This window comes from Mustela lutreola, chromosome 14 (assembly GCF_030435805.1).
Source record: "Mustela lutreola isolate mMusLut2 chromosome 14, mMusLut2.pri, whole genome shotgun sequence".
NCBI classification, from domain to species: domain Eukaryota; kingdom Metazoa; phylum Chordata; class Mammalia; order Carnivora; family Mustelidae; genus Mustela; species Mustela lutreola.
This window is the reverse complement of record NC_081303.1, coordinates 35351351-35366081: the sequence shown is the minus strand read 5'-3', so window position 1 is coordinate 35366081 and position 14731 is coordinate 35351351. Positions and strand designations below refer to the sequence as shown.

Genomic DNA, 14731 nt, shown 5'->3' with positions numbered 1-14731 from the left:
TTTGTAAAGGAAAAAGAGTTGGTTTATCTCTATTAATTTGTACTCCCAATTAACTACCCCAAAGGACGGAGTGATTTGAGTTTTTATTTATTCATTTACTTGACAGACAGAGATCACAGGTAGGCAGAGACAGGCAGAGAGAGAAGGGGAAGCAGGCTCCCCGCCGAACAGGGAGCCCAATGTGGGGCTTGATCCCAGGACCCTGAGATCATGACCCGAGCTGAAGGCAGAGGCTTTAACCCACTGAGCCACCCAGGTGCCCCGAGTTTTCTTAATATAAATACGTAGCAGGTGTTTTCCGTCTTCAATCTCCCACAGAACCAACAAGCAAGGGAGCGCTTGACCAGCACGCACTTTCGAAAGAGGCACCTACCAGTAACTGGCGAGAAAAGTTAGTATTCTTTACGGTGACTCTCTTGAGGATTACTTGGCATTAAGAATGAGATTATGTAAACCGGTTTATGAGCAGGAACATAATCGCCCCAAATTTAGAGCTATCTATCAACTCTGACCTCTGGGCAGGCCCGTCAGCCCACCCCGCCCTGGGCTTGGGGACGCCCCTCAGCGAGCCCGAACTCGCTGGCCCCACCGGCTCGGTTACCCCTCCGGAAGGTTCTGAGGAACGGCGACCGTCTACCACCCTTCCCTGGGTCCCCACTCTGACAACCCGAGTTCTGCCCGGTCCTCACTCCCCGGTCCCCATCCCCCGGTCTCCCACCCCAGCCACCGCCAGGCGGGGACGTGTACGCGCGTGCGCGCCGCCCCCGAGGGCAGAGAAGGCGCCTCCGCGCTCAGGAGCGCGCACGCCGCGCCGAGGGCCCGGACGCGCGCGCTCCCGACCCACCTCCTCCTCGGCCCGCCCCCTCCCTCGCCTCTTCCTGCCGGGCGGTCCTCCTCTCCCCACCTTCTCCACTCCCTCCGCCTTGCTCCCTCCGCCCTCCCAGGGCTCTGGCGGCCGCGGAGTGAACGGGACGGGCCCGGCCGCAGAGCGCGGGGCGGCGGGTGAGACGCGGGAGCCCGGCAGAGTTGTTCCGGCCCTGTCCGCGGAGACGTGAGGAGGTGAGGCGAGGGCGGCCTCCGAGGGGCCGGCGGGCGGCCGGGCGGCCAGAAGCCACGGGCCGGGCCGGGGGTGTTGGCGCCGGGGCTGAGCCGGGGGAGGGTCGATTTGGGGGCCGGGCCGAGGACTGGATGCGAGAGCACGGCGGGGAGGAGGGCACGGGGGCTTCGGGACTGTCGGTCGCTTCCTGGACCCCACGGCTCTGCCTGCTGGTCTCTCTTCCTGGCCCGGGCGGGCGGGCGGAGTCGGGGCGCCCCTCACCTGGGGGCGGGGTGGGGACTTGGGCGCTCGCCCCCAGCTGTGCCCTCCTGACATTGCCGCCACCTCCGCCGCTGCGCCTTGCTTGCTGCCGGGCTCGCGGTCTCAGCAGCCCTGAGTCCGGGGGGCTTGTGGTTAGGATATATATATTTTTTAAACCCACACTCAGGCTTCTCTTCGTGACCGCGTCTCGCCCTCGCGCTCCCCCTGCCTCCGCCCGGCACTTTGCTCCGCTCTTGCTGTTGATGGTTGTGGTTTTGCAGTTTGGGATGGGCTGCGTCCTGGGCAGATCTCTACCTGCAAGGAATGCCCCGCTTCGGACTTGACTGACTGGCCACGACAGTCCTCTATCAGGTGTGGGTGCTCAGTGTCCTGATAACTGAGTCAAAGTTTCTGAGACTGGGGTAGTACTTTGCACTGGTCGCCAGCGGTGCAGGGCTGGGCGGTGTGTCAGCGTGTGGAAAGGGGCCCCCAGGCCCCGGAAGGTGGCTGGGTGGTGGGGGACTGGACTGACAGGGTTTATTTCTGATTTCAGGGCAGTGTGTGCAGGTAATTGTGTACTCTCCTTGTACCTCTCAGGATTATCTTAGAGATTTTACCAAAATGTAGGTGGTCACTTGCAGAGTTGAAGGTTTCTTGGAAGTGAGGAGAAACGCCAACCTCATTATACTAATTAATGGTAAGGAGAACTTTTGCTTGCTTGAGAGATTTCAGCGCTGACTGGAAACTGATTTCAAGGCCTGCATTTTTGGTACGGGAAGGTTTAGGGATTTCTAATACATTTAAATTTTCTTCTACTTGGTGGGAAATAGATAGATGCTTGTTTGCAGTTCTGAAAACACAAATTCATGAAAACGCTCTGACTTTTCTTCTAGTAGTGTTTATATTTAGCTTTTGCTGTACTTCTGTAGAATATCCAATACGATGATGTCAGAAACTACAAAAATGAAGTTTGCTTGTGGTCAGATTGGAAGTGGATTTTGTCCGTGGAAAATATTGGTCCACAGGCAGCTAGAGCTGGAAAACTGGCCTGTGATTCATTATCTCAGTAGAGTCCCATAGGAAACTGACAACGAAATTGCAGGGGAGAAGGACCAGGTGAATTTGATCCATTTGTATTTAAATGCTCACCTGCTTGGTGAGTTAGTTGAGACTGGGAGAGAATCTCAGGGTCTATATTAAATCAGTTCAAAGTGTGCTCTGATAGGATATATTAATAAGTCATCTGGGGAGAAGTGGGTGTAGTTGGGTAGTGCTTATATGTGAACATATTATATAGCCTACACTGTATTTTAGAAAGCTGGAAACAAGGTAGTAGATCCTAGTGGTATTGGGACACATGGTGAATACACCACACCACCCAGCATGAGAAGGTGTGACAATACATGTATGAAGTTTGTTCTGTTTTTGGCCTGAGTTATTTGATAGGAACTTTATTATAGTTTTGATATTCTGTGAGTTTTTGTTCCTTTTTTTAATGTTTCATGATTAAGATAATTGTCTTTTCACTAGCATTTTTTTTTTTTAAAGATTTTATTTATTTATTTGAGAGAGAGAGACAGGGGGAGAAGGAATACAAGCAGGAGAGAGGGAGAGGCAGGTTTCTTGCAGAGCAGGGAACCCGGTGTGGGGCTCGATCCCACGACTGTGGGATCATGACTGGAGCCCAAGGCAGAGGCTTAATGACTGAGCTGTCCAGGCACCCCTCACTCTAGTAGTTTTTATGCTGTTTTACTTTGAATGACAGAATTTTATAAGAAATATGAAACTGAAGTTTTCATGTTTACTCACCAGTGTACAATTTGACTTCTAAAAAGTTATAATTAAAATTTTTTTCTTTGCTTTAACCCAGATTTCAACTTGTTCAGTTACTGTACATTTATTTGAACTCAGATGATACAGCATTAAAGCTGGAAGTCCTTTTATCCATGCTTAATGGAGTAGTTAAAAGAAGGAATTTTGTTGTGCCAAGAAAAAATATTATGAGTGGGAGATAGCCAAGCTTCAAGAGATGAACTTTAAAGAGCATAGTAGCTAAGTAGAAAAAAATTGTTGCATTAGGGGTGTAGAACTGGGTCTGCATTCCATCCTACCATTGTCTTGAAGAGGGATGATTATGGCTGGAAAGAGGGTGTTTAGAGAATGGAGTAGATGCTTTAGTCTATAGTATTCTCAGGCTCAGAGCTTTTTTTGTTTTGTTTTGTTCTGTTCTGTCTCACAAGTTTTAATGAGTTGCTACCTCTGTGTAGTTCTTGCCTTGTATAAGTGGCTCAGCCACTGGGTCTGAGTGTGACCAGTAGCAAGCACAAGGCTATATGAGCCTCTGGTACTGCAAAGATAGCTCAGGAACTTCTTATGGAGATAGTCTTGTGACATGTGGCACCAATAAAGTAGAGGCAGAGAAAGTGCAGACTTGAAACTGAGTTATGATAAAACCCACTCATATTTTAGAGGAGAGGTTTAATATTGTGAACATGGAGGAAGACATTGCTTGACTTGACTCGTGGCTTTTCAGAGTGGTAATTAATTTTCAGTTTATGGTTAATATTTGTATTGGGTATAAGTACGTGAACCTCAGTGGACCCCTAATAAGGAAGACTTAATGGAATTTAGCAGAATTTGTATCTCAACATTTACCTTTTCATATTTCATTCCTTTTCCATATTGCACTCATTCAATAGCTAGGATGCCAGAATTAGTTTGAGTATAGAAGTTTGTGTTCATGCTGACTCCTTTTTATCATCTTTTGGTATTTTTTGGTGTAATTTTTGGGGATTTTCCTTGGAAACTTCTAGGCATATACTTAGTTGATTTGGAGTTAGATGTGGGCTACAATTAGTAGTCTATCTGAAATTCTGAGCCTTCTTGTTTTCTAAATAGCTTTAAAAATAGAAAACACAATTTTTTTATAAACACTTCTGAAAAATCTGGTTACAGACTGTGTTGTTGTGATAGACATAGAACAGCCAAGAATATATTCAAGAAACGTCTCTCCTTACCCGGTTTAGTAAGCTTAAATAAGAAGTAAGAAAGGTTTTTTTTTTTTTTTTTTTCCCCAGTAAAAGCCTGATTTTCCCAGAATATCAAGTCTAACAACTGTTGGCTGGGCTGTTTTTTTCCCTTGCTTATTCTAAATTCAACAAGTACATGTCTCTAGTCCATGGCAGAAACTTAATTCTAGTAGAGAATTCTTAGTAATGGAGATCTTGTTTGGGGATGCAGGCTAATTGCTGGAGAAATTGGCTGGGAAACATCAGATACAGAAATTGACTTTTTTACAGTACTGTTTTTCTCTGTACCCGAGTTCTCGGTGAAGTGGGGGCATGGGCACAAATGTCACAGTTACTTGGATTTTTTAAATACTATATATTTCCTCTTCCTCTTCCCTTGTCCTCCCAACTCTTTGCTAAGTGAGCCACTTGCTACTAGTAGGAGTGTGTTATGTCCTTCAGATGTGTGAGGCTGAACAAAGGCTGAGAACCTTGGCCCTTTTCTGATACTCCCTAAGCCAAATTTCCACTCCCTGTAAGTTGCCTTCTGGTGTATCAATAGGTATCTCTGTAACTCTTTTTTTTTTTTTTTTTTTTTAAGGTTTCTTTTTATTTATTTGACACAAAGAGAGATCACAAGTAAGCAGAGCAGCCCAGTGCGAGGCTCGAGGCTCGATCCCAGGACCTTAAGATCACGACCTGAGTGGAAGGCAGAGGCTTAACCCACTGAGCCACCCAGGCGCCGCTGTAACTTTTATTTTTGAAGAGCAATAAATTGTGGTGGAAAATAAATTACATATGTAACCAAGAATAAGATATATTGTGTTGGTAGGACACATGAAAGAGACTAGGAGATTGTTTAGCTGAACATTTATTAAATTGTTTTGACTGTGACTTACAGTAAGAAACACATTTTATACCTTGATTCAACCCCTCCTCCCCCCACACTCAAGTGCAGGCATGCAAAGTTTGGCAAAACGATACTTATCTTTTCAGGACCTTGCTGGAACTGGCTCATCATGTGGCCTTGCAGAAGCAGTGTGCTTCCCTCTTCCCACTCAGCTCCATGTTCAGTGCCATCGTGCTGGTAGCTTGAAGCTGGCCATGGCATGAGGGTATTTATACCAGGGAAATCAGCAAATGGTATAGTTTAGGGCCTTTTTTCTTCCCTTTGTACAGCCAGTTGTTGAACATTTTCAGCACACTGCTGCCTACAGTACACATAGATATTTCTAGTCCACCTGATTTCATTAAAAAAATGCTGAGTTTTGTCCCCCAAATTGATTTTATAGCCAGCTAATGCTAGACAACAGCTTATAATTAAAAAAGGGTTTAGTCCATCCTCTTTTCTTTGCAGATGACCATTCTGAAAGGTTGAAGTTGGAGGTGATACAGCTAGTTTTTACCAAAGTCGGGTCTCCAGAATTCTAGTGATCTGGAGTTGTTTCTAGTGGACTTTTCTCCTAACTCAAGTCATTCATGTAGCTCAGTTGAGGTTCTTAATATGTGTCAGACATTGTATTAAGCAGTTTGAATAGGGTTGAGGAAGGTGTAGACTTTGACCCTCGGGCCTTTTATGTTTATGTGGGCATTAAATGTGGAAAGAAAGATACTATTTGGTAGAAAGTAAGTGTGGTAGAGAAATAAAAATAAGGCAGTGTGAGGGTTTAGAGAGAGGAGGGAGCAATCTCTTTTAGTTTTAAGGATAAGGGAAGAGGTGACATTTAAGCCATGCTTTGAGGAATAGGTAGGATTTGGACAAGTGGAAATAGGACAAATAGTATGTAAAGAAAGGCCTTTCTGAGCCTCGGGCTAGGGTGATCAGAGGCAAAGAGGGAAAGGGCTAAGCAAGAAAGAGTCAGCGCTTGATGGTGAAGAGCCTTGAATGCCAGTTTTCCTTTCTGGTTTTCAATTTATCTTTCATTTTTGACTCTGGCATCATCTAGTACTTCTTAACATTAGAGAAGGTTTGTATGCTATGTTCTTGATTAGAATATGACCCAGAGAGCACTTGAATATCCTTAGTGTGAAAGCTGAAGGGAAAAATTATCAGCGTTAGGGAAGCAACCTCAAGTTTGATCAATCTTAAAATTGTTGGAAAGTAAGGGAAAATATTTTCTTTGTAAGGGGATACCATTATTTTTTGTTCGCCAGATAGATAGCATCAAATGGCTATAGTAGAGGAGGAAGGAGTTTTGAAAGTATTTTCAAAGTGCCTTCCAAAATGTGATTTCTAAATGACTGGATCTAAATTCTTGAAGGCAGATCTGGTTTGGCAGAAGGGCGGTCTTTACAGAGCCGTGGCTGAGCTGACTAGCTTTCAGAATTTAGGGCAGCAAGGCAGGGCATTTCATACCACGACCAGATGTGAGGGGTTGATTATTTTTCTACTCAAAGAAGTTCCTTGAATTTCAGCCTTTATGGATTTGACAGCCTGTATGACTGAGGATGTTTTGAAGTCCTGGATGGAGCATCCCTTGTTCCACAGGTGAATTAGGTGGTTAGAAATGAAGATGAGTGACAGTAAGGTGTGTCTGTTAGTCAAATTGACTGTGGTTCTCAAGGTCTTGTTTTCTGATGATTTCACACTTACTGCTTCTAATTAAAATGGCACACAGTTAATTTGAAGAAGTTTTACTTCATTTTGACCTCCCAGATCTGAAAAGATAAAAGCCCTTTTAGAGCGTTGCCCAGGTAACAACACATACAGAGACTATTAGAAGCATGTGGAAAATTTTGGTAATCTTGGTGATGCAGTCACTATAGTAAATAAATGCTTGGTTGGTAAAAGCTGGCTACTTCTGGATGGTTGACAAAGAATTTTTGGGATGAGCTTTTGTTCCAAAATAAATAACAAATTATTTCGTTGCCATACTGTTTTCCTCATTTATTTAAGCTTCTGATATGTAAAATATGTCATCCTATCATTTTAGAGGTTTTCAGCAGTTTCGTATGAACTGCTCCACAGGATAGCACGCCCCAAATAGTATGATAAGGGTTCAGATGCAGCAGGCTGCAGATACCTCATGCCAGCTCAATGGAGTAGCTAATCGTGTCAGCACAGGGCATTGGGTTTTTTTTTTGGTTGTTGTTGTTTTTTGTTTTGTTTTCTGTTTTTCCTTTTTTGAGATGTGTTAAACTTCCCAAATAGGGTTAATTAAAATCCTTCCAAATTTTCTACCAGCATTTTTTGTGGTCCTAACTGTGATACTGATGTTTTTAATTGATATTTTGTCTACAAATATACACATATACATAAATGTGTATTATGTATGTATACACATGAATACCACCCACTAGCTGTTGACATTTATGGTGAAAATACAGTCTACCTGCAAATGATTAAGAAGAAGTGGTCAGACTCTTTGAAGACTATCATGTGAAGTGACAAATACAAAATAATGCAAATCCCCACGGGTTTTTTTTTTTTTTTTTTTTTGTATGCCAAATTTCCAGGAAAGGAGCACATTTAAAAGGGCAAGTGTAGAATACATTCATGTACCAGTGAAGGATTTCTCAACTTCTACCCTACCCCACATACACACCCATATTCTGCCCTTATTATCAGCAGTAAGCAAAATTGTAGGGCTTCAAAATCAGGCTTCTACCACGGGGGATGCAAATAACAAATACTCTTTTTAGAAAAAATAGAAACCTGTGGTTTTCACTTTTGCAGGCTTAAGAGACAGAATGCTAGTTTTTGATAAATCATATAGAATATTTATTCTGTATATCAAGATGTATTTGTCATTTTGAGGCCCTCTGCTAAGAGCATTGTACAAATACAAATGGTTCTTAGAGTGGTTATCAGGAATTTCCCCGAGTAGTCTCTCTGGAGTAATTTATCCTGGTATGACATTTTGAATAGATTATAGTTTAGTGAAAAGTCAACCACTGACAGGAGCCTGTACATATATTGGCAGACAATATGGTTTCTTAGGTTGTTTTCTAGTAATTTTGTTACTTTAGCATCTGAGGCCATCGGACCTCAATTATTTACTATTTCCAGAAAGCTCTTCCCTCATGAACTGTATTCTTTCATTTTAAATCTGTATCTCATATTTGCCCTACTGTTAAGGACCATATTTCGACTAATGTTTTGATATGCCTTTGTCCTAGTCTTTGTGAAAAGATGAATTACTGCCTATTAGGTTGGTACTGAATAGTAATTCAGTTAATGTCTTCTTTCTTCCATCCATTTTCCCTTCAGTATTATAGAATATAATTATTTTTCAAATCCTAGGACTAGCGGTTTACCTATATGAGTGAACCTATAAAATTTTAATGCATGTGTTATGTAGCTTAATTTTTCACAAATGAGTCTAGGTCTCTAAGTTTTTTTTTTTAATTCTAAAATGCGTTTTGTATTTCTTGTCAACATTGTCAATAGTTTTGATATGTGAAACAGGTTTCTCCAGTTACAGTTGTTTTCACAAACAGTAAAATAGCAGTCTCTACCATTGAAGATATCAGATAAAGTTTTTAAAAGTTAATTTAATAATAGGTTAGAGAAACCAGTTTGTTTAGCAGTTAGTGTGGTACTTCCCATTTTACATATAAATTTCATTGTTTGCATGCTAATTGTGGTAGAATCTTATATTACACTGAGGAGAATTTACTTTTTAAAAAATTTTTATTTTTATTTATTTATTTGACAGAGAGAGATCAAAAGTAGGCAGAGAGGCAGGCAGAGAGACGGGGGGAAGCAGGCAAGAGCCCTCTGAGATGCGGGGCTTGATCCCAGGACCCTGAGATCATGACCTGAGCTGAAGGCAGAGGCCTTAACCCACTGAGCCACCCAGTTGCCCTGAGAATTTACTTTTTAAAATAAAGTGCTTTAGCAATTTTTATACTTTGGAGAATTTCATTTAGAAGAGGATAATAGTAGATTTAAAAAATTGTGGTTGGGCTGGGGGATGGGGATGGACAAAAATAGTCATTAAGCTGCAAATAACTAAAAATGCTTTTTGGTTTTGTGGAAGACAAGGTACAAGGTAGGTGAAACACAGGACCTTAATTCTTTTTTTTTTTTTTTTTTTTAAAGATTTTATTTATTTATTTGAGAAAGAGACAGTGAGAGAGAGCATGATAGGCAAGAAGGTCAGAGGGATAAACAGACTTCCCCATGGAGCTGGGAGTCTGATGCGGGACTCGATTCTGGGACTCGGGGACCGTGACCTGAGCTGAAGGCAGTTGCTTAACCAACTGAGCCACCCAGGTGCCCCAGGACCTTAATTCTTGATCCAGTACTATTGTGAAATTCAGAGAGAAAAAGTGATTTACCAAAAAAACTATTTCTTATTTTACATGATGTTGTTTAGTGGATTAATTATATGAGGTACTGTGCATTGTCTACTTCATCTTTTTTTTTTTTTAAAGATTTTTTTATTCATTTACCTGACAGAGAGAAATCACAAGTAGATGGAGAGGCAGGCAGAGAGAGAGAGAGAGGGAAGCAGGCTCCCCGCTGAGCAGAGAGCCCGATGCGGGACTCGATCCCAGGACCCCGAGATCATGACCTGAGCCGAAGGCAGCGGCTTAACCCACTGAACCACCCAGGCGCCCAATTGTCTACTTAATCTTATGGGGTAGGAGCTATTATACTATTATTCGCAGTTTGTGGAGGAGGAAATGGCATAGAGAAGGTCAGTAACTTGCTTAAAATCATCCAACTCATAAGAGGCAGGTCTCCTTTGCTTCTAAATCTGCTTCATAGTGACTCTCAATACTACTCTCTATTGGTGATTCTTCAAATGGGTTGATGATACTTATCTTGCCTATTTCATAGGGTTATGAGAATTAAGAAAATTAAGATTTACGAAGAAAACACCTGTAAATGTGCCTGGTTTTTTCGTTTTACTGGATAATTTTTGAGGAGCCAAAGAAATCTTGGAAATATATAAGCTCCTATATTACTTTGTAATTACTATATCACTAAAATAAGTTGAACAGATATTTGAAAGACTACTATTTGCATAGTGGAAGACCTATTTAGTGTGGGTCCAGTGGGTCAGTGAATGAAAGAGAAAAGAAGAAATGTAGGGGTAGATTGGATGATCTCTAGGAAAGTGAATTCCTTCTGCAGTGAGGAGGAGTATATTATAACATGAGGTAACTTCTAAGACCCTTGCAACATCAGGAATCTATGAGTCCTGTAATGGGCGCCTTTTCTTTTAACACCTTGAAATAGCTGGGTACAGCCAAGATAATTTTTGTTTTAGCTTGGATCGTCAACAGTCACAGTTCTTTAAATGTTAATTCTTTGCACTTAGGTTGAATGGAAGTATGTAGTTGCTTGGGAAAAGTACAGTTATGTATTTTCTCCCTCCCAAGATAAAAAGGTGTTTTTCAGGGTGTAGTGGGTAAAAAAGGTTTAATAGTATCTGACAAGCTTATACATAATAGTTTTCATATTATTTTTCCTTAAATTTAGATGTCCTGAGTGTATATTTGCAAAAGAAAGTTACAGGTATGAAAGGTCGTTTTTAATTGTATGGAGAGTTATGGCTTTATCGCCATAAATTCAGTTTCATTCTCTGACATTGTTTTATTCAGCAGACATTTATAAGGCAGAGTATATGTTCTGTGCTCGAGAAGCACAGGTAAGAGGCTGTTATGATGCTGACAGTCATATTGGAGAAACATGAAGAGTGGAGTTTAGCAAGGATGGGGCCGGATAGGATGTGTTGTATGGGAAAGCTTCAGAGGGTAATGTAACCTGGTCTGGGGTTTCAGGGAAGGCTGCCTGAACTATCTGAGTTTAATTGAAAGAAGGCAGGAGAGACATTTTATTTATTTATTTTTTTAAAAGATTTTATTTAATTATCAGAGAGACAGAGGGGGAGAGAACGAGCACAGGCAGACAGAATGGGAGGCAGAGGGAGAAGCAGACTCCCCGCTGAGCAAGGAGCCCGATCTGGGACTCGATCCCAGGACGCCGGGATCATGACCTGAGCCGAAGGCAGCTGCTCAACCAACTGAGCCACCCAGGCGTCCCAGGAGAGACATTTTAACTAGAGGTACAAAAATTAGAGGTACAAAAATCTGAAATTGTAACTCTTAGTAACTTTGTAGACCCAGTGTAGGCAGCTCCTCATCTCTCTGAATCATTGTAAAATCCCTAAGTAGATGTCATTTTCATAAGTAACTATAAATAAAGGTTTTTAGCTCTCACTGATAACTTATTTTAAATATAATGCTTGTGGTAGCAGATTAGGAGGAACAATTTAGAAGAGGTGAGATGCTGTGGTATCTGTACATACTGATAACAGGACAGTGAGATTGCTGAGATGACAATAGTAAAGAATAGGAAAAACTTAAAAAAATTCCCAAATCTAAAAACTATAGATAGCACAAGGTAAACAGCCTTACATAACCTAATTAGCTTTAAAGTATCAATTATATTTCTAATAGTATAGAAAATAATGAAAATTTGTCAGATTCTCTCTTACCAAGAAAAGGTTAAGTATATAGTCTGTGTAGATATTTATGAAGGCATTAACGTATTTATCGTAGAAAGGTTTTGTATAGAATACAGTAGAGTGTTGAAAAATGTGGTTTTGAGTTGCACGGATAAGGTCCACTTCTCCGTGGATTTTTTTTTTTAAATAAATACAGTATGGTACTGTAAGTGTATTTTCTCTTCCTATGATTTTCATAATAACTTTTTTTTAGCTTCCTTCATTGTAAAATTACAGTATGTAATGCATATAACATATCAAGTATGTGCTATTTGGTTGTTTATCTTACCAGTAAGGCTTCCAGTCAATAACAGGCTTTTTTTTTTTTTTTTTGTATTTTAACAGTTTTTATTTAAAATCATCAGTTGTTTCTTCCTTATTATTATTATTATTATTAACAATCAGCTATTAATATGTAAGTTTTGGGGGAGTCAAAAGTTATATGTGAATTTTCAACTGCAAGGGGGTTGGTACGGTACCCCTAACCCCCCTGCATTGTTCAAAGGCCAACTGTAATATGAAAACCAGAGGGTAAACTCTTATTTCAGTTATCAAATTGCTTATCCAGAATGATTGATTTCCAAAGAGTTTTGAATAACCATAGATTAATTTTCTTCTTATATATGACACACATAGGCCTGCAGATTTTACAAAATACTAAACATTATTAAGCAAGGTATTTGCTATGTAACATTGGTTAGAAATTATTTGCTCATATAATGGATCAGAGTTAGGGCCGTTGACCATTTGGATACCAGGTATTTTTGAAGAGTGTGGACTAGATTGCCTTTTTGTTCTAGATGGCTAGTACTTGTGATCTTAGCATAGACATCATCATCTTGAAAGTCTTCACTGAAACTGTAGACTCTCTCATATGTGCTTTCAGAGCATTCTGTTTTCCTCCATGCTGTGATACTAAAACATTGTATCGTACGTTACCCGTTTCTGCATTAGACTATGGTATAGGCTTTTTAAGAGCAAAAACTGTTTTGTTTAGGGATCTGAAATTTGGTTTAAATCTTGAATCTTTGTGTCTTTGGGGAATTCTATCTGTAAAATAGGGATAATAGTATTTATTGCATAGTTTTTTTTTTTTTTAAAGATTATATTTTTGTTTTAGAGATGGAACACAGGTGGGGTGAGGAGCAGAGGGAGAGGGAATAAGCAGACTCCACACTGAGCAGAGAGTCCAAAACAGGGCTTGATCTCACTTTAGTATCCTGAGATCCTGACTTGAGCTGAAATTGAGTCAGACATTTAACCAACTGAGTCAATCAGGTGCCCCTAGTGTTATTTGTCTTGAATAAGTTAAGGAATGTAGAGAGACACAGCGCAGTTCCTGGCACACAGTTAAATTCTCATAAATGTTCTCTCCTTTCTCCCTATATTGGGCACTTAGGATTTTCAGTAGAACTTTTTAAGTGAATTTGAAAACTGTGTTCCAGCTGAATTGGATCTATCACTAACCTTATTAATGAAAATCTCTTAAAATGAAAACTACTATATAAAAATACAGTCTTTGAGCTAGATGACAGTAAATTAGTCTCCAAATTGGATTATCAACCAGAAAAGCGTTTCTTCGCTTTTATCAAACTTGTAATTGTTATGATGGCAGTGGGTTTAAAGTAGGTGGAAAAGAATATAGAGTTTCTTTTCCAGGCCTTGTTCACTTGTGTTGGTGGTTATGCCTCGTGTGGCCATTATCTTGGCTTTTTTGTGATGGGATTGTTACTGATCTGTTTCTTGGGGAGTAAAGAATTCCGAATCTGACAGACTTATTAGCTGTGTGACCTTGGATAAGTAACCTTACTTCTGGGTTTATGTATCTGTAAAATGAAAGTAATAATAGCTCATGACTTTATGAAATTTAAGAAATAAAATAGGTGCTTGGTGTGTAGAAGGTGCTCTCTACTAGGTGGGTATTCTTGGCCTTCTTTTTTTTTTTTTTAAAGATTGTATTTATTTATTTGATGGACAGAGATCATAAGTAGGCAGAGAGGCAGGCAGAGGGAGAGGAGGAAGCAAGCTCCCCGCGGAGCAGAGAGCCCGATGTGGGGCTCGATCCCAGGACCCTGGGATCATGACCCGAGCTGAAGGCAGAGGCTTTAACCCACAGAGCCATCCAGGTGCCCTATTCTTGGCCTTCTTAACCAAGCCAGAATCCTTAGTATTCCTTGCCTTTAGTAACTTTATTTATTTATTTTTTAAATTTTATTCATTTATTTGAGAGAGTGAGACTGAGTGAGAACTAATGGCATGAACAGGGGGAGGGGGAGGGGTGCAGGGTGAGGGAGAAGCAGACTCCTGTAGAGCTGGGAGCCCAACTCAGGGCTTGATCCCAGATGACCTGAGCCAAAAGTAACTTTAACCCTTTCAGTAACTTTTATTCCCCTTTAGTAACTTTAATTGACAGCAGCAAACTAAAAAACAGGGGTTGGGAAGGAGGGGTACCTGGCTGGCTCATTTGGTAGAACATGCAACTCTTGGTCTCATGTTCGGGGGTTTGAGCCCATGTTGGGCATAGAGATCATTTAAAAAATAAATAAAGATAAAAAAGATAGGGGGAGGGAGAATTGGATGACCTGGGGAATGATGGCAGAAATTTATGCCAGTGCTCTTGACCTGAAATAAGAGATATGGATGGGGAGGGCCTTTGGGTTTATATGAAGGTTTATGAGTGGAACCAGATTGATCAGATGTGACATAACATTTATATTCTGGCTTACAACCTCACAAACCAGATAAGTGTTTTTTTGTTTGTTTTATTTGTATTCCTAATTACTGAAATACTTAGGATACTAAACTGTTTACTTGATTAGAGAGTTCTTTTTCATTGGGCTGAGTCCAATTTATTCAAGGCTTATGGACTGTTGAATTGTTCTTTTGTGATAATGTGTTAAAAACATTCTAGGAATGATATACTTTCCCCCCTCTATATCTCTACTCTTGTGCTATGGGGGAATATA

General features: G+C 40.8%; 1 protein-coding gene across 8 annotated transcripts in view; it reads left to right on the top strand.

The window, feature by feature from the left end:
- Window positions 1-859: 859 nt before the first annotated feature.
- The window catches only part of RABGAP1L (RAB GTPase activating protein 1 like), a 776623-nt gene continuing 762751 nt past the window's right edge, over window positions 860-14731 (top strand). For 6 of the 8 annotated variants that reach the window (XM_059146068.1, XM_059146065.1, XM_059146066.1 and 3 more), the window contains exon 1: window positions 860-1059. The gene's annotated coding sequence lies outside the window, so the exon portion shown is untranslated. The remainder of the gene's footprint in view (window positions 1060-14731) is intronic. The other 2 variants (XM_059146062.1, XM_059146060.1) reach the window with 2 other exon arrangements.